Raw genomic sequence first — 10,092 nt, 5'->3', positions numbered from 1 at the left:
GGAAAGGCACATCTCATGTGACATCATTATCGGGAGAATGCGCCTGTGGGTGTGGGAAAGGCGCATCTCATGTGACATCATTATCGGGAGACTGCGCCTGTGGGTGTTGGAAAGGCGCATCCCATGTGACATCATTATCGGGAGACTGCACCTGTGGGTGTGGGAAAGGCGCATCCCATGTGACATCATCATTGGGAGGCTGTGCTTGAACCCGGAAGAACCAGCAGTGCCGGTTGGCCAGCCTCCTCCTCCTTTAGTGAATGAAATGACTGTAGTGATCCCGGTGCCTTCCGGGATATACCATTCGCCCAAACAAGAAGGGAGTATGAGGGGGGTGGAGGTGGTATAAAACACACAAATCATTGCAGTCCTGTAATCATTAATACACCATTAAAGTTTAGTTTTACAGAAAATTGCTCGATGGGAAAGGCGCATCCCATGTGACATCATCATCGGGAGGCTGCGCCTGAACCTGGAAGAGCCAGCAGTGCCTCTTGGCCTGTCCCTCTCCTCCTTTAGTGAATGAAATGGCTGTAGTAATCCCGGTACCTCCCGGGATATGCCATTCAACCAAACAAGGAGGAAGTATGGGAGGTGGGTGTGGGGGGGGTGGTTCTAGGGAGGTAGAAAACAAAAATAATTTCAGCTCTGTAATCATATTCATTAATACATCATTAAGGGCTGGTTCACATCAGAATGCGGTGTGGAAAAGGCGTGTCTCATGCATATATCCTACACTGTGTTCAAAACCCACTGGCTTTGTTATCTGCTGCAGGTGCCAATACATTCTTGATACCACCTCAGCCGCAGTGCGTTTGCAGGCACCAGATCCCATGGAACCACATTACCATGCAATTAGGTGTGGGAAATTTTTTAAAATATAGTGTGTGCATTACTTTTTGTGCATTCCTTTGCGGCCATGGGTGGCCAAGGCTTGGAAGTGAAGGCTGGCCTGCAAAGTCTGATCAAATAGAAGAGCTACTGGAGCTCAAACTGCTGAAAAGGGTAATGCTGGTTCTGAAAGGTGCCAGAACACACAGTGCTTCACAGTTTGTTGTTTATGGGGCTTTGTAGCCACAGACCAGTCAGGCTGCCCATGCTGACCTGCGTTCACAGTCAAAAGTGACTACAATGGGCATGTGAGCATCAGATCTAGCCCACAGAGCAATGGAAGAAGGTGTCTTCGAGTTGTTGACTTTGCCTCTGAATTTTTCAATCCAAAAAAAAAATTCCAATCCAGTCTGTGGGATGTGCAGGAAAAACAGTCCGATCTATTGAAGTCCCACCTCACAACTTACAATGACTGACGGGTTGGTGGCAAATACCACAGCATACCTTCAAAGGTCTAGTGGAGTCCATGCCTTAATGCGTCAGGGCTGTTTTGGCGGAAAAATGGGGACCTACTCAATATTAGGAGGGTGGTCATGTTATGGTGGGTGGTCATAATTTAATGGCTGATCAGTGTATATACAGTAGAACCTTGGATTGTGAGAATAATTCATTTTGGATTCATGCTTGTAATCCAAAGCACTCGTATATCAAATTTCCCCATAAGAAATAATGTAAACTCAGATGATTTGTTCCACAACCATTTATTCAAAAGTCCTTCAGTTTATAGTCAATATTAAAAGATTATAGCAATCTGATAGGGTGTGTAACCATAAAATGTCCATCCACAAATGGCGCCTCCACAAGGAGATTAGAAGAAAAATCCAGCAGGAGCTACAGAATATAAAAGAGAAGAGAGGCAATATGGTTATATTTAACCGCTTGCCGACCGCCGCACGAACATATACTGCGGCGGTCAGCCCCTCACAGGCAGAGTGACGTATCGGTACGTCACTAGCCTGGGAGGGTCTGGGGAGCGAGCGCGCTCAGCCGGCGGCGCGCTCCCGCTCCCGCGCGGTCACGCACCCCCCGCGCGTGAGACCGGCGGACCCGATGTCCGCCGGTCACTCTGCGATCGTCGGGGGAGAGGCAGAAAGGCAGGCAGCTTGTGTAAACAAGCTGCCTGTCAGTTCTCCCTGTGTAGAGACACTGATCATACGGTTCTGCTATGTAGAACCGTTGATCAGTGTAACTACACCTCAAGCCACAGCCAATCACAGTTAGAATCACGCCCCTAGGGACACACACAGCCCCTCCCTCTCAAATAAAGTTAACCCCTTCACTGCCAGTGTATTTTTACAGTAACAGTGCATATATATAGCACTGATTACTGTAGAAATGTCACTGGTAACCCCAAAAGTGTCAAAAATGTCAGTCAAGGGTCCGATCTGTCCGCCGCAATGTCGCAGTACCGCAAATAAAAATCGCAGATCGCCGCCATTACGCGTTAAAAAAAAAAAACAACAAAAATGACAAAAATCTTTCCCTTTGTTAGTAAACGCGATAACTTTTGCGCAAACCAATCAAAATACGCTTTTTGCGATTTTTTTTAACCAAACATATGTAGCATAAACCAAACATATGTAGCCGAAAATTTTAAAAAATTTTGATTTTTACTTTTTTTTTTTTGGGAATTTCATATAAAAAAATGTGAAAAATATTGTTATTTTTGCAAAATTGACGCTATTTTTTTGTTTATAGCGCGTGATCAAAAAATCGCACAGGTGATCAAATACCACCAAAAGAAAGCTCTGTTTGTGGGAAAAAAAGGACGTCAAATTCGTTTAGGTACAGTGTCGCACGACCGCGCAATTGTCCGTTAAAGTCACGCAGTGCCGAATCGCAAAATACCCCCTGGTCTTTTAGCAGCCAAATCCTCCGGGGCTTAAGTGGTTAATGAAGGATCAACATTTAGCAAATCACATGGTTGATGATTAAAGGAGCCTCAAAAAAGAAAGATTTTCCCCTATTGGTGGGATTTTTTAGGCACTCATGTCTACACAAGTTTAATTCAAAAATGTTTAATATTTTATTGAAATAACAAAATTAACAAAGTAATAAAAGGCAAGTAAATAAGAAGAGATACATCACATATGCACTTGAATAAGGCACCAATTGCAGGGTGAGGACTCCAGACCCGACTAGTTTCGGAGTTATACAACTACTCCTTCTTCAAGGGGACAAAATAGGAGACCCTGAATGGTGGTCTGTAGGTAATTGATCAAACAAAAGTCAATCAAATGCGAATAATGATACAGATATTCATACAGTACATAAGTTTGTATAAAAAGATTTGAAGTATAATCACAACTTACATTCTGTGCGGTGATGGATAAAACTATATACCTGCCGGTATATGTTAAAAACAGGTGTTCTCTGCGCTCTGCCAAAAACACGGGTTGATTGTGTGGTTGATGAAATCCAACAAATGAAGCCCTCATAGACTTGTGTTGTAGGGAAAGATTATGCCCATATATGTGGATAATCCCAGGAAGACATCAAGTCAGAGCAACTGGATCCCAATAATTGGCCGATCAGCTATAGAGGAGAAATATAGGATCATAAAAGCATGTTGGTCCCATAATATAAGCTGGCCATATTGTTTGAAAAGGGGACAATAGGAAAGGCTCGGAGGTGGAGTGATGAGTTCCATCTCAGTGCCAGAGTGACAACATGTATTTTTGAATAGAAAGCTAACAATCCCATTCCTATATAGGTGGGGAGGAAAGAAAGCCAATAAGGGATTGGTGAATACCCATAATTATCCCTTAAAAACAATTATATGTTAGTTTCCCCTAATCAGCGAATAAGGGCCAGATAAAGCACAGTTACCCCCATCATCTATAAAAAGATTTGGTGAGGTATCAATAAAAAAGTTACCTTTTGCACGGTGTTTAAACAGACTGGATTAGATCAGGTCCTCACAGTGTTCTCAGCAAGCGAACAATGAATTCACTGCTGAGAAGAGGGTATATGTGTGGAGTCAATTGGACTTCACAGCTGTGTATACTTAACTTGCTTGATTCACTTCTCCCTGTGCTGATTGCCTGATGGGGTCCCTGGTGCGGAGGGGCCGGGCGTTCCCCCGCTCCATTGGCCCGGAGAGCGATACAGCGGAAGTTCGGCCGGCTCCTGCGTTCCACCGGCACGTCACCTAACCCGTCAGCGTGGAACGCAGGCGGGGTATGGTATGCGTCACCGTCTGTGGGTCTCGCGATGCGAGACCTTAACATGACAGAAGACACAAAATGCGGCTCGCCACTAGGTGGCGGCCGCTTTCCGTGCCGGGTTGTCTGCTTGATAGAGATTCACTGGCGATAAATACCACATTCTTCTGTCCTGGGCGGACAGAGAATGACAGGCATTAAATAGAAAATTGTCTCATTATAACGAAGAAGTATGTTTTGAAGAAAAATTGTATATTATAGCCCCATTGAGGCTATCATCGCCGATCTTTTACTGTCCCTGTAAAGATGCAAGGGAAGAACAAAAGGCATAAATAAAGAGACAAAAATGCAAAAATTTTTTTTTTTTTTTTTTTTTTTCCTTATCATTTTGATTTCAACCCATGAAAGTTCTGGATGAGCGCAGGAGCATCTGTTGAGAGAACAGAAACCAGAAATTGAATTATATGCAAGCATTGAACAAAAATGCATTTGAAAAAATAATGGTATTACCAATACTGACCCCTATTGATGACAAATTAGGATGACAGGATGGTTCACATTTAGAAATAATATGGAAGTTTGTCAGCAAAGGGGAAGGAGGGCTTATTTCTCCATTCCTCCCGAACTGAAACCTTCTAAGAAAGGTTTAAAAGATACCATCTCGTTCAATCCTGGGGGTTCAGTGGCTTTGAGGAGAAAGATCCACCGTAGTTCCATTTGCAGGAGGACCTTGTTCCAGTCTCCTCCTCTGGAACTAGGGTGGATCCTGTCCAAAATCAAAAATTTGATTTTGGGACATTTCCCTGGATGAACAAGTGCCGCATGTCGCCCGAGGGGGAGATCAGGGTAACAGGTCTTAATGGGGTTTTTAGATGTCAGCATAAAACCACAGTATCTGCAACTGCCACAAATATAAGTGCCCTTATATTTGCACGGGTCATGTTTTTCTTGATCTTTAAATTCGCTCTGAACAAGTTTGTCTTTGAGCGCCGGTACCTTACGATAGGTAAAATGGGGTTGTTCTGGGACGTATTTGCCCACAATGGGGTCCAAGGCAAGCACATGCCAGTATTTGGATACTATTTTTTTAATTGTTAAATGTTGTTCCGAATATGTTGTTATTATTCTTAAAACTGGATCATTCTCTTTCTTCTCTTTGGGGGACAGTAGTTTACTCCTTTCACTGGAAATTGCTTTTTTGTAAGCTTTTTTCAGGATTGTTTTTGTGTACCCCCTGGCCAGGAGTCTAGTTCTAAGATCTGCAAGACCAAATGTGGTAACACTGGTTATCTGTTCACATTAACAAGTTATGACACCTACACCCAATATATCCCAAATACCTCTCTCACTTGTATCCACTACTAATCTCCAAGATGCCACTTTTTTAGAACTGGTTCACCAGAGAGCCCCGACTTTCACACCAATGACACAATAAAAACCCCTACACCTCACCTTTCTATGGGCCCCACCACCAATCCGGCACAAATGGACTTGTCAGTCATTAATTTGTCTGACTATGAGCTATCCTCAGATGAAATCGAGGTTTTATCCAAAGGTCTCAGCTTTTGTCCAAATACCTCCCTTAAAAAATTTGACTTTATTAAAGATCTTCACCTTTTCGCTCGTAAGTTGAATTTCAAGGCCGCATATGACAAAACTAACATATCCAATGTACCCAAGACCAAAAAGGACTCCATTTTAGATACACTGATATCTTTACTGGAAGAGAACGATGATTTGATCGACAAAATTGATTTGCCATTTACTCCTTGAGGGTGCAGACCCCAAACAACCAAATCCGATTCACAAGACCGAATCTTTGAGGAAAAAATCCGACAAATTTCCCATTTCCACTAATGCCAACGTTTCCGCCTTTGTTAAGCTTGTAACAAAAGAGGTCGAAAAAATAAATATTCGGCCATCCAAAACATCAAACATCACGACTAGCCAAAGATTGGCCATCAATAAATTATCACAAAATCATTTAATCACAATTAAACAGGCTGACAAAGGCGGAAACGTTGTCATCATGAACAATTCACAATATACAGCCATGTGTTACAAAATTCTTAGAAATCAGAATTGGTATCGCAAAATTACATCAAACATAGTGACCAAGTATCAACAAGAATTTTATCAATTAATTGACACAGCATATTTGAACAACGTGATTCCGAAGCATACATGGGAATTTATACGTATACCATTCCCTGTCACTCCAACGTTTTATTCACTCCCTAAAATTCATAAAAATGCTACTGATCCACCCGGACGGCCAATTATATCAGGTCGGGGCTCCATCTCCGACAGTGCCAGTAAACTGGTAGATGCTTTCCTCAAACCCTTGGTAACGGCCTTACCCTCACACATCCGTGACACGATACACTTTTTGCAACAAATTGAGGACATACAAATCCCACAAGATAGTCTACTCGTCACCGTTGACGTCGAGGCCTTGTACAGCTCTATCCCCCATGAACGGGGGATGGCAGCTGTACAACACGCCATAACATCTAACTATACCCTCGACGCCTACGGAGAATTCATCCTGTCTATCTTACAATATATTTTACATCACAATGTATTCACCTTCAATGGCTCCCACTACCTCCAGATACAGGGCGTAGCGATGGGCACTTGTTGTGCCCCATCCTACGCCAACCTGTATCTGGGGGAGTGGGAGCAATCCTTTCTTACAAATGAAACTACCTCTATGTATACGGACCACATCAGTATGTGGTTACGATACATAGACGACATCTTTATGATTTGGCAGGGTTCATCTGAACTTCTTGATAATTGTATAGACAGGATGAATCGAAATGACTTTAACCTAACCTTTACCATGAATGCAAGTAAGGACGTGGTCACATTCTTGGATGTGGAAGTAACGAGGGGGGAGGATGGTGCTCTCCACAGTGACCTTTTTCGGAAGCCCACTGCGGGGAACACCATCCTCCATGCATCTAGCTTTCATCCTCGGTCTCTGGTACACTCCATACCATATGGGGAGTATCTGAGAGCCAGACGTATTTGCAAAGATCTAGAAGGCTTCCGCAAAGCAGCGGATGATCTTAGAACTAGACTCCTGGCCAGGGGGTACACAAAAACAATCCTGAAAAAAGCTTACAAAAAAGCAATTTCCAGTGAAAGGAGTAAACTACTGTCCCCCAAAGAGAAGAAAGAGAATGATCCAGTTTTAAGAATAATAACAACATATTCGGAACAACATTTAACAATTAAAAAAATAGTATCCAAATACTGGCATGTGCTTGCCTTGGACCCCATTGTGGGCAAATACGTCCCAGAACAACCCCATTTTACCTATCGTAAGGTACCGACGCTCAAAGACAAACTTGTTCAGAGCGAATTTAAAGATCAAGAAAAACATGACCCGTGCAAATATAAGGGCACTTATATTTGTGGCAGTTGCAGATACTGTGGTTTTATGCTGACATCTAAAAACCCCACCCTGCCGAATGGCCAGGTATTTAGGCCCAAACATTTCGCTAACTGCCGCACTCACGGAGTGGTATATTTACTGCTCTGTGAGTGCGGCTGTTTTTACGTCGGCAAGACCAAGTTAGATTTCTTTAAACGTGCCAACAGACACATAAAAAGTATTAAGACCTGTTACCCTGATCTCCCCCTCGGGCGACATGCGGCACTTGTTCATCCAGGGAAATGTCCCAAAATCAAATTTTTGATTTTGGACAGGATCCACCCTAGTTCCAGAGGAGGAGACTGGAACAAGGTCCTCCTGCAAATGGAACTACGGTGGATCTATCTCCTCAAAGCCACTGAACCCCCAGGATTGAACGAGATGGTATCTTTTAAACCTTTCTTAGAAGGTTTCAGTTCGGGAGGAATGGAGAAATAAGCCCTCCTTCCCCTTTGCTGACAAACTTCCATATTATTTCTAAATGTGAACCATCCTGTCATCCTAATTTGTCATCAATAGGGGTCAGTATTGGTAATACCATTATTTTTTCAAATGCATTTTTGTTCAATGCTTGCATATAATTCAATTTCTGGTTTCTGTTCTCTCAACAGATGCTCCTGCGCTCATCCAGAACTTTCATGGGTTGAAATCAAAATGATAAGGAAAAAAAAAAAAAAAAAAAATTTTTGCATTTTTGTCTCTTTATTTATGCCTTTTGTTCTTCCCTTGCATCTTTACAGGGACAGTAAAAGATCGGCGATGATAGCCTCAATGGGGCTATAATATACAATTTTTCTTCAAAACATACTTCTTCGTTATAATGAGACAATTTTCTATTTAATGCCTGTCATTCTCTGTCCGCCCAGGACAGAAGAATGTGGTATTTATCGCCAGTGAATCTCTATCAAGCAGACAACCCGGCACGGAAAGCGGCCGCCACCTAGTGGCGAGCCGCATTTTGCGTCTTCTGTCATGTTAAGGTCTCGCATCGCGAGACCCACAGACGGTGACGCATACCATACCCCGCCTGCGTTCCACGCTGACGGGTTAGGTGACGTGCCGGTGGAACGCAGGAGCCGGCCGAACTTCCGCTGTATCGCTCTCCGGGCCAATGGAGCGGGGGAACGCCCGGCCCCTCCGCACCAGGGACCCCATCAGGCAATCAGCACAGGGAGAAGTGAATCAAGCCAGTTAAGTATACACAGCTGTGAAGTCCAATTGACTCCACACATATACCCTCTTCTCAGCAGTGAATTCATTGTTCGCTTGCTGAGAACACTGTGAGGACCTGATCTAATCCAGTCTGTTTAAACACCGTGCAAAAGGTAACTTTTTTATTGATACCTCACCAAATCTTTTTATAGATGATGGGGGTAACTGTGCTTTATCTGGCCCTTATTCGCTGATTAGGGGAAACTAACATATAATTGTTTTTAAGGGATAATTATGGGTATTCACCAATCCCTTATTGGCTTTCTTTCCTCCCCACCTATATAGGAATGGGATTGTTAGCTTTCTATTCAAAAATACATGTTGTCACTCTGGCACTGAGATGGAACTCATCACTCCACCTCCGAGCCTTTCCTATTGTCCCCTTTTCAAACAATATGGCCAGCTTATATTATGGGACCAACATGCTTTTATGATCCTATATATTTCTCCTCTATAGCTGATCGGCCAATTATTGGGATCCAGTTGCTCTGACTTGATGTCTTCCTGGGATTATCCACATATATGGGCATAATCTTTCCCTACAACACAAGTCTATGAGGGCTTCATTTGTTGGATTTCATCAACCACACAATCAACCCGTGTTTTTGGCAGAGCGCAGAGAACACCTGTTTTTAACATATACCGGCAGGTATATAGTTTTATCCATCACCGCACAGAATGTAAGTTGTGATTATACTTCAAATCTTTTTATACAAACTTATGTACTGTATGAATATCTGTATCATTATTCGCATTTGATTGACTTTTGTTTGATCAATTACCTACAGACCACCATTCAGGGTCTCCTATTTTGTCCCCTTGAAGAAGGAGTAGTTGTATAACTCCGAAACTAGTCGGGTCTGGAGTCCTCACCCTGCAATTGGTGCCTTATTCAAGTGCATATGTGATGTATCTCTACTTATTTACTTGCCTTTTATTACTTTGTTAATTTTGTTATTTCAATAAAATATTAAACATTTTTGAATTAAACTTGTGTAGACATGAGTGCCTAAAAAATCCCACCAATAGGGGAAAATCTTTCTTTTTTGAGACTATATTGGGATGTGGCACCACCTTTAGCACCCAACACAGGTCATCCCCCATTTGATGATTAAAGGAGGCACATCTAAGTATTCAGGCATCCGGGGTAAAGCTGTCCACATACACCTCCAGACCACCGGCTCTCACCGCTGTCAGTCTGCAGTTGTTGACTGGGAAGACTACCCTGCAGTAGAGCAATCTAAAAGCGAGGCTTGAAACGCTCGTGGAGCGCAGTGTGGAAGGCATGATGTAGATGGCGGTGCAGGGGATGGCTTTTTATACTCAGTTGTGACATGACACTACTTGTATATCAAGACATCGCTTGTTTATCAAGTCAAAATT

This window comes from Pelophylax lessonae (assembly GCF_965119305.1).
Source record: "Pelophylax lessonae genome assembly, chromosome: 5".
Classification (NCBI taxonomy): domain Eukaryota; kingdom Metazoa; phylum Chordata; class Amphibia; order Anura; family Ranidae; genus Pelophylax; species Pelophylax lessonae.
Note: the sequence above shows the minus strand (reverse complement) of the source record.